Here is an 18,876-nt window from a genome sequence, read left to right as displayed (position 1 = left end):
CCCAAAAGAATACAAACAATTACGTGCCCCATTTTTCAGAATTCTGGGTCAATAGAACATGCATTCAATAATCACCAATGCCATCTTGTGGCAAAAATTCACCACAAGCTTTACAAACGAATTAGAAACTAAGACATTTTTAAAAGACAGTAAATGTAAAAATAAAATTTTAAAAGTACTGATTAAAATTAATGTAGGCTCCTGTTCTCTTCCAGGTTTGGTATCCTTTCATAAGTTATATGGTTAAGAGGATAAAGCAATGGGTACCATTCTTTAAATACGAAATAATCTCTTGGCACTTCCACTGGCCAAAAGTGGGGGGATTCATCTGCCTTCCCAGGAAGCAAATTAACTCCACCCTAACCCAGTTAAAACTTGTTTTCTTATATAATAGAAGAAAAATGTGAAACATTATAGAACTATGAAATGGGTCATTTTGTTTCTTCCCAAAATTTTGATAGCTCCCAAAGATAGCTCTTATTGGCAATAAAAACAATTAACATTTGTATAGAGTTTAAAGTTTACAAAGAGCTTTCACACATTACCTCATTTAATCCTCACAACAATCATGTATAGATTCAGCGGCCATTTCATTAAGCACCTGCTATGCCTTGGGCCTGGGACCAGGCTATAGAGTAGGGAAAGCAAGCTATGACTTCTACCCTCAAGAGCTCATGGTCTTGTGAGGAAGGCAGATGTCTACACAAATAATTTCATTACAGTGAATTAACTGCCATAACTGGGGCTATAAAAACTCTCTGAGGAAGATGATATTTATTTTACAAGGAAAATAAGTGACAATGCCAGAGTCAGGATTCAAACCTTGGCTGTCTAACTCAAAAACTTGCCTTCTTTCCACTACATCACATTTAACCTGTCTCAAATTTCTTAGAAAGCTCATATTTTGGCTTTGGAAATTGGAAATATATTTTGCTGTTCATCAGCAAGGTCTGGTTTGTTTACAGTAACACTCGTACACTGAGATACACAAACTCTGTGTAATTAAAAATGGCATTACCTGCATGTGTGTACTTATTATAGTGAAGAAGACAGGCTTGTGGGCAAGGGAAAGAAGTTTATTTTGCAAAAGGCTTTATCTTTTAATCCTCTAAGTCTTTTGAATCAGTAGTTCCCAAATGTTGGTTACAGAGCACTGACTGGCTAAGGTAAAGATTCACCAGTCTAATACAAATGAAAAAAATATGGATAAGGCAGTGAGTCTGTTTTTGTTTGTTTGTTTGATTTTTTAGCTACAATGTTCCATTTAAAAATCTGTCCATGTTTCAGAGATTAGAAACTTTTTGTTATTAAGCATTCTTTATTTTATGAGATGAAGGTTGTAGGAAATGGCAGTGGGTTTTGTTTTTTAATATCCTTTCTTGAAAAAATAGAAAATTTGCAAGCCTATGTGTATCCCCCAATACATATATTTTGAAATTGACAGGTTTATGACATTCAAAAGCCTGTAAAACCACAGGTTTAAATTAATACAATATTTGTTGATTATTCATAATTCCAACATTGTAAATCACACACTGTCAAAGGATACGTAAGATGTATAAGAAACTTTCCTTGCCCTCAAGAAGCTTATATTCTAATTAGGGAGACAAGACAGACACATAAAACAATTATATAGCAATACAAGACAGAATATAACAAGTGATTAGCTTAAAATTTGACATTTTTATGTACTAAAAGCATTAAAATGTACATACCCTTTTACCCAGTTATTCCACTTCTGGGAATTTATTCCTAAAGAAACAATCATTCAGATGCATGGAAAAATGTAGGGACAAAGATATTCACTATAATATTATTTATGATGGTAAAAAATTAGAAACACTTTCAATGTCCAATGATAGGGAGATAGTTAAGTATGCCAAATAAACATACTTAAATATGTTCATATTCTATGTAACACTAAAAAGTATATACAAGAATATTTACTAACATACAAAAACATTCACAATTTTTATTTTGCAAATAAAAAATGCAAAGTACAAAATAGTACTAGATTATGATACTATATTAATAAATTAAAAAGTGTATATATTCATGAAAAATACAGGAAGGATATACATCAAATTTTAATTGTGGTTATCTTTGGGTGGTTATTTTGAGTGCTTTTTATTTTTTCTCCTTAGTGCTGGTCTTTATTTTCCAAGTTTTCTCATTGAGTAGGCCTTACTTTTGGACTGGAAGAAAAACAATATCATATTACTTTAATTTTGTTTTAAAGCTATAATTTAAAAAAATACTATAAAGAAATATACTGAAGTGTTAGCAGTGGTTGTGACTGGGGTTGAGGGTTATCACTTCTTTTATATTATCCCAAATTTCTATGACATATTATTTTATATTGGAAAATTATAAAACAAATTTAGAATAACACTGAGGGAATATCATTGAAATTTATTAAACCAAAGTTGTAATCAAAAACCCTTTTCTGATCTTTTCTCAGAGCTCTGTCAGACATCTTTGGCCGGTTTCTCTCTCAGCAACCAACACGCAAAGGCTAATGTTGACTCTGGCGGTTATTCACACAAGGTAGACACTGACTTCAGAACCCATGTTTTCTTTCTCCTCCCAAAGAGCAGGAATAAAAGAGAAAACAGCAACATCACAAATATATGCTTTTCCAATTTCATGTAGATACATATTCCTGGTGTGAAGTTCTATTTACTCAAGCTTTAATTGTTATGTATTTAAACTGCCAAACTTCACCCTGGCCAGTGTGGCTCGGTGGTTAGTGTGCTGGCCCGTGCACCAAGAGGTTTTGGGTTTAATTCCAAGTCAAGGGCATGTGCCTGGGGTGTGGGTTCGATCCCACACCATAGACATGCAGGAGGCAGCAGATCGATGTTGTACTCTCATATCAATGTTTCTCTCTTCTCCCTTCCTCTCTCTCTAAAAACAATAAATTATTCTTTAAAATAAATAAATAAATAAATAAATAAATGCATTAAACCAATTGGAACTCTTGGAAGTTAAGTTTTGATCACTGAACTAAAAAACTTAAATAAGGACTGAAAAAAATATAAAGAACAAATTAAATTAGTAATCTGAAAGAGGAGCCAAGAAATTCATCAAAATACAGTATAAAAGAAAAATAAGTAAAAATCATTTTTAAAAGTTAAAATATAAAAGAGAATTGAGCAAGCTCTATCAAAATTCCAACTGCCTTTCTTGCAGAAATGCTAATCCTGAACTTCATATGGAAATGCAAAGAACCCAGAAAACCAAAACAATCTTGAAAAAGAACTAAGTTGAAAGACTCACACTTCCTGACTTCAAAACTTATTACAAAGATACATTATTCAAAACAATGTAGTACTGGCATACGATGGACATATATATTAATGGACAAGAATTGAGAGTCTACACATAAATAAATCCTTATGTCTATGGTCAAATGACTTATAACAAGGGTAATAAGACGACTCAATGGGGAAAGAATAGTCTTTTCAACAGATGGGACAACTGGATATACTTTAAAACCCAGAATTCTATACCTACTCAAACTCTCACTCAAGTGTGAGAGTAAAATTAAGACATTTTTTAAAGTACACGGACACAAAAATTTTGCTTCCTTCAGACTTCTGGTGAAAGAACTGCTCAAATAAATATATCTGGAATAAAAAAATAATAATCCAAGAATAATAAACAAGGTATAAGAAAAGAGTATAGCAGAGAAACCAGTAAAGCCTTTAAGTGCCCATGTGAAATAAAAAAAAACACAAAAGCTTACTAATATTCAAAACTACAATATCATATGACATTGACAGGAATAACTGTGAGGGTAAGAAGAGTGGTTGGGAGAAGGGAAAGCAGATGAATGATAAAGTCCTTGTTTTGTTCAGAAGAAATATATAGAAAGTGATTAATATACATATCAATGGAAAATATGTATAAAAAAAGATTAAGAATACTAGATGGCTTCACTCCAAACACTTAGGAAGATACAATACCTATCTATACAAACACTTTCAGAGAACAGAGACATTCATTTGTGAGACTAATGGAACCCTGATATCAAAATCTGATACAGACATTAAAAATAATTACAGGATATCCCTTATAAACATAGGCATAAAAATTCTAAACAAAATACTACCAAATCAAATCAAAGTTACATAAAAAGGAGAATACATTATGGCCAAGTGAAATTTACTCCAAGAATGTAAGGCTGATTTAATATTCAAAAATCAGTATAATTCATCTCATTAACAGAATAAGGAAAAGAAACATATGATCATCTCAATAAGTGCAGAAAAGGCATTTAATAAAATTCAGTATCAAGCAAACTGGGGGAAAAAGAAACTTATGCTCAAACAAAGACTTGTACACAAATGCTCATAGAAGCTTTATTCATAATAGCCAAAATCTGTAAACAACTTTCCAATGGATGAATGGTTAAACAAACTGTGGTACATCTATACCATGGCATCACTATTCAGTATCAAAACTACTGATATGTGCAACAAGTTGGATGGCTCTCAAGGGAATTATGCTGAATGAACAACAACAAAAAAAAGCCACCCGGCTGGTGTTGCTCAGTGGTTAAGCACTGACCCATGCACCAAGAGGTCACAGATTCGATTCCTGGTCAGGGCACATGCCCAGGTTGTGGGCCTGATCCCCAGAGTGAGGCATGCAGGAGGCAGTCAATCGATGTTCTCTCTCATCTATGTTTCTATTTTTCTCTCCTTTCCTCTCTCTAACATTAATAAAGAAAAAAGAAAAAAAAAGCCAATTTTAAATGTTAACTATTATATGATTTCATGTATATAACATTCTTGAAATGACAAAATTATAGAGATGGAGAACAGATTAGTGGTTGCCAGAAGTCTGCCAAGGGAGGTGGCTGTAGCTATAAAGGGTAACATGAGGGAGCCTTGGGATTGATTTGTTCTATATCTTAACTAGGTGGTCACACAAATCTACACATATGATAAAATTGTTTAGAATTCAATACAAACACACACACACACACACACACACACACACACACACACGAATGCCTGTAAAACTAATAAAAGCTGAGTAAGGTCAGTAGATGGTATCAAAGTTGATTTGCTGGCCCTGGCCACATGGTTCAGTTGGTTGGAGCATTGACACTGAAAAGGCTGCGGGTTTGATTCCCAGTCAGGGCACATGCCTAGGTTGAGGGTTTGATCCCCAGTTGGGGTGTGTATGGGAGGCAACCAATGGATGTTTCTCTCATATCAATATTTCTTTCTCTCTTTCCCCGCCTCTCCCTGCCCCACTCCCTCTCTCTCCTTTAAAAATCAATAAAAACATATCCTTGGTTAAGGATATGTTTTTATATATCCTTATATATATGTGTGTGTATGTGTAAGTATATATAAGTATTCATATATGCATACATATATATATTTTTTATTTAAGTAGATACACTGGTTGTGTTTACTGTACAATAGTAGTAAGATGTTTTCATTCAGGGAAACTGGATGACCAGTATATAGATCTATTTCTATTATTTCTTTTTTTTAATAAAGTATTTTATTTATTTATTTATTTATTTCTTATCCTCACCTAAGGGCATTTTTTTTTTTTTTGCATTTACCTTCAGATAGAGTGGGGAGGGAGAGACGGGGAAAGAGAGAGAGAGAGACACACTGAGTGGTTTTGCTACCCACACGACCCCGACTGGGGCAGGGACAAACCACAACTCAGGTACGTGGCCTTAGCGGGAACCAAACCCGGGACTCTGGTCCACAGGCCGGCGCTCTAACTGTTGAGCCAAACCAGCCAGGCTCTATCTGTATTATTTCTTATAATTCATGTGAATCTACTATATCTCAAAGTAAAAAGTATAAAATAAATAAAAATTAAAATAAAACTCATTATGCGGATATAGGGCAGACTGCATTCAAAATGATGGATCTAAAACAATAAATAATATTTTAATAATGAGACTACTAATAGAGAACACGATCGAGGCATTCTGACTTAGGTGGGTAGGCCTGTGGTATGGTCCTATCACTTTATACAATTCAGTATCTATAAAGAATTTCAAAAGAGAAGTAAATTAATACTGGATTTAGAATCACTGCACGGTAGTGCAGATCCTTACTGTATAAGAGCTCCACGCCAAGTGGCTACGTAGGGTGGAGGCTAAAATCCAGTCTGCACTCTACTCCCCAATGCACCCATAGGATTATGCCTACCTGAAAAAAGGTATTTTTTAAAAGTTTGCACAATGGTACACTTTGGGCTAACCATGATATATTGAGGGATAAGACCAGAATCTTGGGAGAGGAGAGCAACTTCTTTGACATTACTCCTTTGACATTTGTAGCAAAAAGTAGGCTATCACAGACTTCTTTCCTTTTTTGTCATTTTCACCCAAGGACATTCTTCCATTTTTTGTTCAGGCAGAGTGGGAGGGAGAAAGAGAGAGAGAGAGAAACATCAACGTGAGAGGGACATATCAAGTGGTTGCCACCCGCACGACCCATCCACGGCCGGGGACAAACTGCAACCGAAATAAGTGCCCTTAGCGGGTCTCTCTGGACCACAGGCCAAAGCTCTAACCGCTGAGCCAAACTGGCCAGGGCTCCTTTTATAAAAGTGAAGTGAGCCCTGGCCGGTTTGGCTCAGCAGTTGGAGCGTCGGCCTGTGGTACAGAGAGACCCGGGTTCGGTTCCCGCTAAGGGCACTGTGGTATGGTACTTCGGTTGCAGTTTGTCCCCGGCCCTGGTTGGTCGTGTGGGTGGCAGCCACTCGATGTGTCCCTTCACGTCGATGTTTCTCTCTCTCTCTCTCTTCCTCTCTCTCCCTCCCACTCTATCTGAACAAAAAATGGAAAAATGTCCTCGGGTGAGGATAAAAAAAAAAAAAAAAGTGAAGTGATTTGCCCTGGCCGGTTTGGCTCAGTGGTTGGAGCGTTGGCCTCTGGATCAGAGTCTGGGGGTTCGGTTCCTGCGAGGGGCACGTACCAAAACAAGAAAAAAGGAAAAGTTAAGTAATCATGGCCCGTTAACAAATCTTAACCTGTGCTTTGTCATTTTGGTTTATAAAAAATATGTTTTTATTGATTTTTTTAGAGAGAGAGGGAGAGAGATAGAAACATCGATGTGAGAAACACCAATGGGCTGCCTCCTGCACGCTCCCTACTGGGGATCGAGCCAGCAACCCGGGCATGTGCCCTGATGGGGAATCAAACTGTGACCTCCACTGAGCCACATGGGGGGGGCTCATTTTGGTTTATATAATTAATTATTCAAATATTACTTTACTGAAAAAACAGGCTTGTTCCTTGAGGAGTTTTGTCTTAGGGGAAAACAGGGGCACAGGAGGAGTTGCCTTCCTCCTGTTCAGGCTCAAACTGTTTAAAAATGCAGACATTGTATTTGATTTTTTTTTTTTTTTTTAATTATTGATTTTGAGCCCTGGCCGGTTTGGCTCAGCTGTTGGAGCATTGGCCTGCGGACCAGAGAGTCCTGGGTTTGGTTCCCGTTAGGGGCACATACCAAAAAAAAAAAATTATTGATTTTGAGAGAGAGAGGAGTGAGAGAAACACCGATGTGAGACTGAAACACTGACCAGCTGTCTACTGCACACCCCCCACCGGGAATCAAACCAGCAATCTTTCGGTGCACAGGATGATGCCCAACCAACTCAGCTATACCAGCCACGGCTAGAAGTGGCATTTGAAACCAGTGTTCACAAATAACTGAATTCTAAGCTATATTCTCCTTCCTTAGAAATGATTGTTTTAAACAACCTAAACATTTTACAGATTACAAATTAATCAAAAAGTATTATAAGCCCTGGCCAGTTTGGCTCAGCGGTGAGAGCATCGGCCTGCAGTCCAGAGAGACCCAGGTTCGGTTCCTGCTAAGGGCACGTAACTCGGTTGCAGTTTGTCCCCGGCCCTAGTTGGGTTGTGTGGGTGGCAGCCACTTGATGTGTCCCTTTCATGTTGATGTTTCTCTCTCTCTTTCACTTCCTCTCTCTCCCTCCTACTTTATCTGAACAAAAAATGGAAGAATGTCCTCGGGTGAGGATAAAAAAAAAAGTATTATAATTCATAAACCTGTGCTACATTAAAATATTAAATCTGGACTTCCCATCAGCTTTGATGATGGCAGCAGGCAGGACTGGAGCGAGGGTGAGTGTGTGAGAGTGTGAGAGAGAATGTGAATGAATGTGGAGTACGGATGACCAACCTTGAGCAGTGCAGAAATGCAGGGCAGAAAGTTCCTGTGCTGTGGATGGGGAGCAGCTGGCTACCATAGTAAGTGGTTCGTCAGGGCGCTTCTCCCTGTGTGGCCAGGAGACCCTGCCATTTTGGCAGATCCCTGATTTTTCTGGGAGGAGGCAGCAGGAGTGGCTAGGGCCCGGTGACCTGACCCCACCAGTGCACCTCACACCATCAGACCAGTGGGCCCCACTGTGTCAACACAGACTAGTACACAGTAGCAGTGCTGTCAAGGTGCCTGCTGCAGAAGCCCCAAGTGGCTGGGAGCCCAGCACCATCCCCCACAGCAGCAGCCTGATCAGAGCCGAGATATACCCCCAGCAACAGAGGCTCTGGAGCAGATATCCATCCTCAGGCAGGAGCAGCACAGACTGGCAGCTGAGACACATCCTCAACAGCATCAGCAGAGGCTGAGCAGGAACTAAGCCCCATCAGGCAGCAGCACTCCCCAGCCACCACCAGCCGGACCCATGGCTCCAGTGGGGCCCACGCAATACAGCTGCCTGCTACACCAGCGGGGCCTGCGGCTCCAGTGGGGACTGTGTGATACAGCTGCCTTGGGCACCAGGGGGGCCTGCAGCTCCAGTGGGGCCCGCACGATACAGCTGCCTGCCACACCAGCAGGGCCCGCAGCTCCAGTGGGGCCTGTGCAATACAGCTGCCTGTGGCACCAGTGGGGCCTGTGCAATACAGCTGCCTGTGGCACCGGAGGGGTCTGCGCAATACAGCTGCCTGTGGCACCAGTGGGGCCCACAGCTCCAGCAGCAGTGCCTACCAGGACAGACCAATACCAGTCACCAGCAGTCAATCCTCTAGGACCCACAGCAGACAAGAGGTGCCACGCACCAGAGCAGTCTGGGAGGTACAGCAGCTTTATTTGATACACACCAATCCGCCTACACATCCCAACATCGCGCACCAGGTCTAGAACAACCAGATGGTTAAAAAGGGGTAGACAAAGAAACAACACCCAAATGAAAGAAAAGGAGGAATCACCAGAAAAAGAACTATCTGAAATGGAAGAAAGCAATCTGTCAGATAAAGAATTCAAAGCAATGATTTTTTTTTTTTTAATTCTCACCCAAGGACATTTTTCCATTTATCTTGAGATAGGGCAGGAGGAAGAGAGGGAAGAGAGAGATAGAATCATCAACGTGAGAGAGACACATTGAGTGGTTGCCACTCACACAACCGCAGCCGGGCCTGGGGACAAACTGCAACCGAGGTATGTGTCCTTAGCGGGAATTGAACCCAAGCCTCTCTGGTCCACGGGCCGACGCTCTAACCGCTGAGCCAAACTGGCCAGGGCCAAAGCAATGATTTTTAAAGGTGCTCAAACAATTCAGTGAGAACTAAAAGCAACTTAATGAGAATTATAAAGAGCTCAATGGGAACTACATCAGCTTGGTAGAAGCTATGAATAAAAATCAAGAGGAAATAAAGAACAACACAGCTGATATGAAAAATACCTTAGAAGGATTCAATAGTAGATTAGAAGAAACTGGAGACTGAATCAGTGAATTAGAAGACAAGGTAGAAAAAAATGCCCAAATAGAGCAGCAAATGGGGGAAAAAATGAAAAAACAGGAGGAGAATTTAAGGGAGCTTTAGGACAATACAAAACATAACAACATTCCCATCATAGGGGTACCAGAAGTAGAAGAATCAGAGAAAGGAATAGAGAACCTGTTTGAAGAAATAATGACAGAAAACTTCCCTAAGGAAAAGTCACACAAGTCCAGGAAACACAGACAGTCTCAAGCAAGATGAACCCAAAAAGAGCCACAGCTAGACACATCATAATGAAAATGGCAAACATTAAAGACAAAGAAAGAATCTTTTGTTTTTAATCTTCATCCAAGGACATTTTTCCATTTTTTGTTCAGAGTGGGAAGGAGAGAGATAAAGAGAGAGAGAAACATCGATGTGAAAGGGACACATCAAGTGGCTGCCTCCCGCACAACCCAACCAGGGCTGGGGACAAACTGCAATCGAGGTACATGCCCTTAGTGGGAACCGAACTCGGGTCTCTCTGGACCACAGGCCAATGCCAAAAAAAGAATCTTAAAGGAAGCAAGAGAGAGACAGAAAGTTACCTACAAGGGAGCTCCTGTTAGACTGTCAGCTGATTTCTCAATAGAAATACAGCATGCCAGAAAGGACGGGCATGAAGTGCACAAAGTAATGAAAGGCAAGGGCCTAAATCCAAGACTATTCAGCAAGGCTATCATTCAAAATTGAAGGTGAAATAAAGAGCTTCACAAACCAAAGAAAAGCTAATGAAATTTACCACCACCAAACCAGCACTGCAAAATATGCTAAAGGGACTACTGTAAGAAGAAATAGAGAGAGGGAGAAGAACACAGGCATAAAATAAAAATGGCATCTAATAAGTATCTATCAATAGTAACCTTTAATGTAAATGGCTTAAATGCCCCAATCAAAAGACACAGGGTAACTGACTGAATAAGAAAGCACAATCCATATATATGCTGTCTACAAAAGACCAACCTCACAACAAAAGACTCACACAGGATGAAAGTGAATGGATGGAAAAATTTTTTCCAGGCAAATGGAAATGAAAAAAAAAAAAAACTGGTGTAGCGATACTCATATCTGATAAAACAGACTTCAAAATGAGGGCCATAATAAGAGACAAAGAAGATCACTACATAATATTAAAAGGAACAATCCAACAAGAGGATATAATCCTGGTAAACATATATGCACCAAAAACAGGAGCACCAAAATATATTTTAAAACTTCTGGAGTACTTCAAAGGAGAGATCAATAGCAATACAATCATAGTGGGTGACTTTAACACTCCACTGACACCACTGAATAGATCTTCTAGACAGAAATTTAACAAGGACACGGAGTCCTTAAATGATGAACTAGATTGGCTGAATTTAATTGATATTTACAGAACATTTCACCCCAGCCCTGGCCAGTTTGGCTCAGCAGTTAGTGTCAGGCTGCAGACCAGTAAGATCTGAGTTTGATTCCTGCCAAAGGCACGTACCTTGGTTGCAGTTCATCCCCGGCCCCAGTCACGTGGGAGGCAACCAGTCGTGTCTTTCTAGCATTGATGTTTCTCTCTCTCTCTCTCTCTCTCTCTCTCCCCCCCCCTCCTCCTCCACTCCTAATCTGTCTAAAGATAAATGGAAAAATATCTTCAGGTGAGGTTAAAAAATCAGGACATTTCACCCCAAAGCAGCAGAATATACATTCTTCTCAATTGCACACAGGACATTCTCGAAGATAGACCACATATTAGGACACAAAGTAAATCTCTACAATTTAAGAAGACTGAAATCATATCAAGCATCTTCTCAGATCACAATGGCATAAAATTAGAAATCAATTACAGCAAAAACATTCAAACATATGGAGACTAAGTAGCATGTTATTAAACAACAAATGGGTTACCAAGGAGATCAAGGAAGAAATTAAAAACTTCCTGGAAATCAATAAAAATGAACACAAAACAACACAAAATCTATGGGATGCAGCGAAAGCAGTCCTGAGAAGGAAGTTCATAGCACTACAGGCCTACCTAAAGAAACAAGAAAGCCCTGGCCAGTTTGGCTCAGCAGTTAGAGCATTGGCCTGCGGTCCGGAGAGACCCGGGTTCGGTTCCCGCTAAGGGCACGTACTTCGGTTGCAGTTTGTCCCCGGCCCTGGTTGGTCATGTGGGTGGCAGCCACTCGTCCCTTCACGTCGATGTTTCTCACTCTCTCTCCCTTCCTCTCTCTCCCTCCCATTCTATCTGTACAAAAAATGGAAAAATATCCTCGGGTGAGGTTAAAAAAAAAAAAGAAACAAGAAAAGTTCTTTTTTTTTATCCTCACTTGAGGACATTTTTCCATTTTTTTGTTCAGATAGAGTGGGAGGGAGAGAGAGGAAAAGAGAGAGAGAGAAACATGGATGTGAAAGGGATACATCGAGTGGCTGCCACCCACACGACCCAACCAGGGCCGGGGACAAACTGCAACTGAGGCACGTGCTCTTAGCGGGAACCAAGCCCGGGTCTCTCTGGACCGCAGGCTGCCGCTCCAACTGCTGAGCCAAACCGGCCAGGGCGAAAATTGTTTTTTGGGTTTTTTTTTGGTATGTGCCCCTAGCGGGAACCGAGCCTGGAACTCTCTCGTCCGCAGGCCAATGCTCCAACCATTGAGCCAAACTGGCCAAGGCAGAAAAATTCTTAATTGACTTTCTTTCTTTCTTTTTTTAATCCTCACCCGAGGACATTTTTGCATTTATCTTCAGATAGAGCAGGAGGGAGAGAGGGAGAGAGAGGGAGAGAGAGGGAGAGAGAGGGAGAGAGAGAGAGAGAGAGAGACCAATCTGAGAGAGACACATCGACTGGTTGCCACCCACATGACCCCAACTGGGGCCGGGGACAAACTGCAACGGAGGTATGTGCCCTTAGTGGGAACTGAACCCGGGACACTCTCGTCTACGGGCTGACGCTCTAACCGCTGAGCCAAACTGGCCAGGGCCTAATTGACTTTCTAACTTCCAACTCAAAGAACTAGAAAGTTAACAAAAGGAAAAACCCAGAGCAAGTAGAAGGAAAGAAACAGTGAAGGTCAGAGAAGAAATAAAAGACATAGAAACTAAAAAAAAAAAAATTCAAAAGATCAATGAAACAAAGAGCTGGTTCTTTGAAAAGATAAACAAGATTGATGGACCCTCAGCCAGACTCACCAAGAAACAAAAAGAGAAGAGCCAAATAAACAAAATCAGAAACGAAAGAGGAAAAGTAACAACTGACACCACAGAAATACAAAGGATCATTAAAACATACTATGAACAATTATATGCCAACAAATTGGATAATCTAGGCGAATTTCTAGAAATACATACTATCCAAAAACTGATCTGGGAAGAGATAGAAAACTTAAATAGATCAATAACAACTAAGGAAATTGAAGATGTAATCAAGAAACCCAGCAAACAAAAACCCAGGCCCGATGGCTTCATCGGGAGTTTTATCAAACATTCAAAGATCTAACACCCATTCTCCTCAAACTATTCTAAAAAATTCCAAGAAGACAAAAGACTTCCAAACTCATTGTATGAATCCAGCATAATATAAATTCCAAAACCAGATAGAGACACTACAAAGAAACACAACTACAGGCCAATATCCCTGATGAACACAGATGCCAAAATACTTAACAAAATCTCAGCAAATCAGATCCAGCAATACATCAAAAAAAGAATTTATCATAACCAAGTGGGATTCATCCCAGGGATTCAAGGCTGGTACAATATCCACAAATCAATAAATGTGATACACCACATAAACAAAATGAAAAATAAAAACCCTATGATCATATCAACAGATGCAGATGAAAAAGCATTTGACATAATCCAGCACCCATTTTTGATAAAAACACTCAGCAATGTGGGAATAGAGGGATCATATCTCAACATAATAAAGGCCATATATGAAAGACCTACAGCCAACATCATACTCAATGGGCAAAAACTATAAGCATTTTCCTTACAAACAGGAACCAGACAGGGATGCCCACTGTCACCACTCTTATTTAACATAGTACTGGCCCTGGCCAGTTTGGCTCAGCGGTTAGAGCGTCGGCCTGCGGTCCGGAGAGACCCGGGTTCGGTTCCCGCTAAGGGCACGTACTTCGGTTGCAGTTTGTCCCCGGCCCTGGTTGGTCGTGCGGGTGGCAGCCACTCGATGTGTCCCTTCACGTCGATGTTTCTGTCTGTCTCTCCCTTCCTCTCCCTCCCTCCCACTCTATCTGTACAAAAAATGGAAAAATATCCTCGGGTGAGGATTAAAAAAAAAAAAACATAGTACTGGAAGTCTTAGCCACAGATATCAGACACGAAGAAAACATAAAAGGAATCCAAATTGGAAAGGAGAAAGTGAAAATGTCATTATTTGCAGATGACATGATACTGTACATAGAAAACCCTAAAGATTCCATCAAAAATCTATGAGATTTAATAAATGAAATTGGCAAGGTAGCAGGATACAAAATTAATGTCAAGAAATCGACAGCATTCTTGTACACCAACAATGAACTCAATGAAAGAGAAACTAAAAAAGCAACCTCCATTTACCATTGCAGAAAAAAAATTAAGATACCTAGGAATAAACTTAACCAAAGAAGTAAAGGACCTATTTGCAGAAAACTACAGGTCACCAAAAAAAGAAATGGAGGAAGATATAAAAAAGTGGAAGCATATACCTTGTTCATGGATTGAAAGAATTAACATCATTAAAATGTCCATACTACCCAAAGCAATCTATAGATTCAATGAAATCCCCATCAAAATACCAATGACATATTTCACAGAACTAGAACAAAAACTTCAAAAGTTTATCTGGAACCAAAAAAGACCCTGAATAGCCACAGCAATCTTGAAAAAGAAAGACAAAGTAGGAGGGATCACATTACCAGATTTCAGGTTTTACTATAAAGCCTTGGTAATCAAAACAGCCTGGTACTGGCACAAGAACAGGCATATAGATCAATGGAACAGAACAGAGAACACAGAAATTGACTCAAGTCATCATGTTCAATTAATATTTGACAAAGGTGGCAAGAGCATGGAGTGGAATAAAGACAGCCTCTTCAATAAATGGTGTTAGGAAAATTGGACAGCTAAATGCAAAAAAATGAAGCTAGACCACCAACTTACACCATACACAAGAATAAACTCAAAATGGATAACAGACTTAAATGTGACCCAAGAATCCATAAAACTCCTAGAAGAAAATGTAGGCAACAAAATTTCAAACATCACATGCAGAAGAATTTTCACTGATATAATGCCTAAGGCAAAAGAAACAAAGGAAAAAATGAACACATGGGACTACATCAAACTAAAAAGCTTCTGCCCAGCAAAAGAAACAACCATCAAAATAAAAAAGAAACCCACTATATGGGAGAACATAATTGCCAACGATACATCAGATAAAGGGCTAATTTCCAAAATATATAGAGTACTCATACAACTCAATAAAAGGAAGACTAAGAACTCAGTTAAAAAATGGGCAGAGGGCCTAAACAGACACCTCTCCAAGCAGGGCATACAAATGGCCAAGAGACATACCCCCAAAAAAAGCTCAATATTAGTAATCATCAGAGAAATGCAAATTAAAACAATTATGAGATCACCTCACACCTGCCAGAATGGCTGCCATCAATAAACCATCAAACAAATGCTGGCAAGGGTGTGGAGAAAAGGGAACTCTAGTGTACACTGCTGGTGGGAATGCAGACTGGTGCAGCCACTATGGAAAACAATATGGTGTTTCCTCAAAAAATTAAAAATTGAACTGCTATTTGACCCAGTGATCCCACTTCTAGGAATATACCCTAAGAAGCCTGAAACACCAATCAGAAATAATATATGTACCTCTACGTTCATAGCAGCATTATTTACAATCACTAAGACCTGGAAACAGCCCTGGCCGGTTTGGCTCAGCGGTTGGAGCGTCGGCCTGTGGTCCAGAGAGACCCGGGTTCGGTTCCTGCTAAGGGCACATACCTCGGTTACAGTTGGTCCCTGGCCCTGGTTGGTTGTGAATGTGTCCCTTTCAAGTCGATGTCTCTCTCCCTTCCTCTCTCTCTCTCCCACTCTATCTGAACAAATGGAAAAACGTCCACGGGTGAGGATAAAAAAAAAAAAGACCTGGAAACAGTCCAAGTGTCCATCAGTAGATTAGTGGATAAAAAAGCTGTGGTATACATACACAATGGAATACTATGCAGCTGTAAGAAAGGAAGATCTCTTATCCTTTGAGAAGGCGTGGAGGGACCTGGAGAGTATTATCCTAAGTGAAACAAGCCAATCAGAGAAAGACACATATCACAGACCTCACTTATTTGTGGAATATAATGAACAAAACAAACTGAGGAACAAAATAGACCCAGAGACATGGAAGTGGAGTACAGATTGACAAATTTCAGAAGAGGTGGACGTGGGGTGAGAGGAGAGATAAGCCATAGAACTTATATGCTTATATGCATAAACAAGGACATAGACAATATTGTTGGGTGGGGGCAGGATTGGGAGGAGGGTGTCAATGAGGGAAAAAAGAAAAAACATCTGCAACAAAAATAAATAAATAAGTATATATATATACACATATATATGTGTGTGTGTGTGTATATATATATATATATATATATATATATATATATATAAAATCTGAATCTAATAAATAAAAATCCTGGGAACACTCTTGATTTAAAATATCCTCATCAGCCCTGGCTTTGTAGCTCAGTTCGTTAGAGCATCATCCTAATAAGCCAAGATTGCAGTATCCCTGGTCAGGGCACATACAGGAGTCAACCAATGAATGCATAAATAAGTGGAACAACAAAAACCTATGTTTCTCTCACGCCTCCTTCCTCTCTCTATAAAAAGTCGATAAAATATTAAAATAATAAAAAAATAATAGCATCATATTTTCATTTATTCATTTTTTTCCAAGTGAGAGAGAGACTGAGAGAAACATCAATTTGTTGTTCCACTTATTTATGCGTCCGTTGGTTGATTCTTATAGGTGTTCTTATTGGGGATCAAACTCACATACTGGGATGATGCTCTAACCATGTGAGCTGCCCAGCCAGGGCCTCACCACATTCTTTTTTTTTTTTTTTAATCCTCAGCTGAGGACATTTTTGCATTTATCTTCAAATAGAATGGGAGGGAGAAAAGGAGGAATAGAGAGAGAGAAACATTGATGTGAGAGAGACACATCAATTGGCTGCCACCCACATGACCCCACCCAAGGCCAGGGACAAACTGCAACAGAGGTACGTGCCCTTAGCGGGAACCAAACCCAGGACTCTATGGGCCGAAGGCCAATGCTCTAACTGCTGAGCCTAACTGGCCAGGGCCTTTTTTTTTTTTTAATCCTCACTTGAGGATATTTTCTTCATTTATGCTTACATAGAGTGGAAGGTGAGGGGAGAGAGAGAAACATCGATGATCGATGTGAGAGAGACACATCTATTGGTTGGCTGTCTCCCGCACAACCCTGACCAAGGCCAGGGACAAACCACAGCTGAGGTATGTGCCCTTGACCAGAATCAAACCTGCAACTCTTTGGTTTGCCAGCCGACACTCTAACTGCTGAGCCAAACCAGCCAGGGTCCTCATCACATTCTTAATGTTTGTGATGGCTGCCAAGACTTTGAAATAAATTTTTAAATATAACCCCACCCTTTGGACCAGTTGAATCTTTTGATAGACTAACTGTAAATACACCACAGACTATATGGATACCAGATGGTCTCTAAAGCTACAATTCTCAATGAAATTAGAAATGTTCCAAGAATCTTAGACCTTACCTAGTGCAATGGTTCCAGAGATTCTGGACTAGCTGGCTTATTGCAAGCTTATTAAAAATAATAATTAAAACAATAACAACAAAGACAAAAGAAGCAGATTGCCTGGTTCATCCCAGTAGGTCTGCCATATTAATTCTGGTGGGGAATCAGGTTCCATTGAGACTAATAAAAATTACTGGCTCTCTCCCCAGAAAAATGCACATATACTCACAATTTTACATACGATATAATCCCCTGAAGACCAGCCACAGACTCATGAATTGATGGACCCCAGGTTAAAAAATAAAAAAGAATTTAGACCCAGAATGTGATAGTTATTTTCAAAAGGGTAGTTAAATGGAAGAAGAAATAAATTTATTCCATATTCTACCAGAAGAGAAAGCTGGGAGAAACTCATAAAAGTTGCAGTTGAATTTATGGCAACTCTTTATAATAATTAAAGCCAATAAATTACCCGACAGTTCTCTTAACAAAGCAATAAGCAGCCCATGAATCTAAGAGGCTGAAATAAGTACAACTCTTTAAAATAAAGGTTTAGCCCCTGGCCAGGTAGTTCAGTTGGTTAGAGCATTGTCCCGATACACCAAGATCAGGGCATATACAAGAATTAACCAACGGCCCTGGTCTGTGTGGCTCAGTGGTTAGAGTGTCGGCCCAAGCACTGAAGGGTTGCAGGTTCAATTCCAAGGACGCATACTTGGATTTCAAGTTCGATCCCCAGCCCTGGTCAGGGCACATGCAAGAGGCAACCAGTCGATGTGTCTCTCACATCAATGTTTCTTTCTCTCTCTCTCTCTCCCTGCCTCCTCCCTTCCAACTCTCTAAAAATCAATGGAAAAAACATCCTCAGGTGAGGATTTAGAAAAAAAAAGGAATCAACCAATGAATGCAAAAATAAGTAGAAAAAAAATTGATGTTTCTCTCTCTCTCTAAAATCAACTAAAAAATAAAAATAAAATAAAGGTTAGGAAACAAAAAGATTATAGTGGAAAGGATTCCCACACTGGCCTGGCTAATGCGGATCAGTGGACTGAGCACCGTCCCATGGACTGAAAAGTCCCGGTTCTATTCCCAGTCAGGGCACATGGCCAGGTTGTAGGTTTGATCCCCAGTAGGGGGGGGCATGCAGAAGGTAGCCAATCAATGTTTCTCTCTCACATCAATGTTTCTATCTCAATCTCCCTTCCTCTCTCTCTAAAAAAAAAAAAAAATCAATGAAAACATTTTTTCAAAAAAGGAATTCCCAGTTCCAGTCAAGATGGCGGGTAGGTAAACGCGGTATCACGTCCTCCCACAACCACATCA

General features: G+C 39.9%; 1 protein-coding gene across 1 annotated transcript in view; it reads right to left on the bottom strand.

The window, feature by feature from the left end:
- The window catches only part of KLHDC10 (kelch domain containing 10), a 63,174-nt gene that overhangs the window by 23,174 nt on the left and 21,124 nt on the right, over positions 1 to 18,876 (bottom strand). The window lies entirely within an intron of this gene.

This window comes from Molossus molossus, unplaced genomic scaffold, assembly GCF_014108415.1.
Source record: "Molossus molossus isolate mMolMol1 unplaced genomic scaffold, mMolMol1.p scaffold_m16_p_7, whole genome shotgun sequence".
Lineage (NCBI taxonomy): Eukaryota > Metazoa > Chordata > Mammalia > Chiroptera > Molossidae > Molossus > Molossus molossus.
Note: the sequence above shows the minus strand (reverse complement) of the source record. Positions and strands in the feature narration are given on the sequence as shown.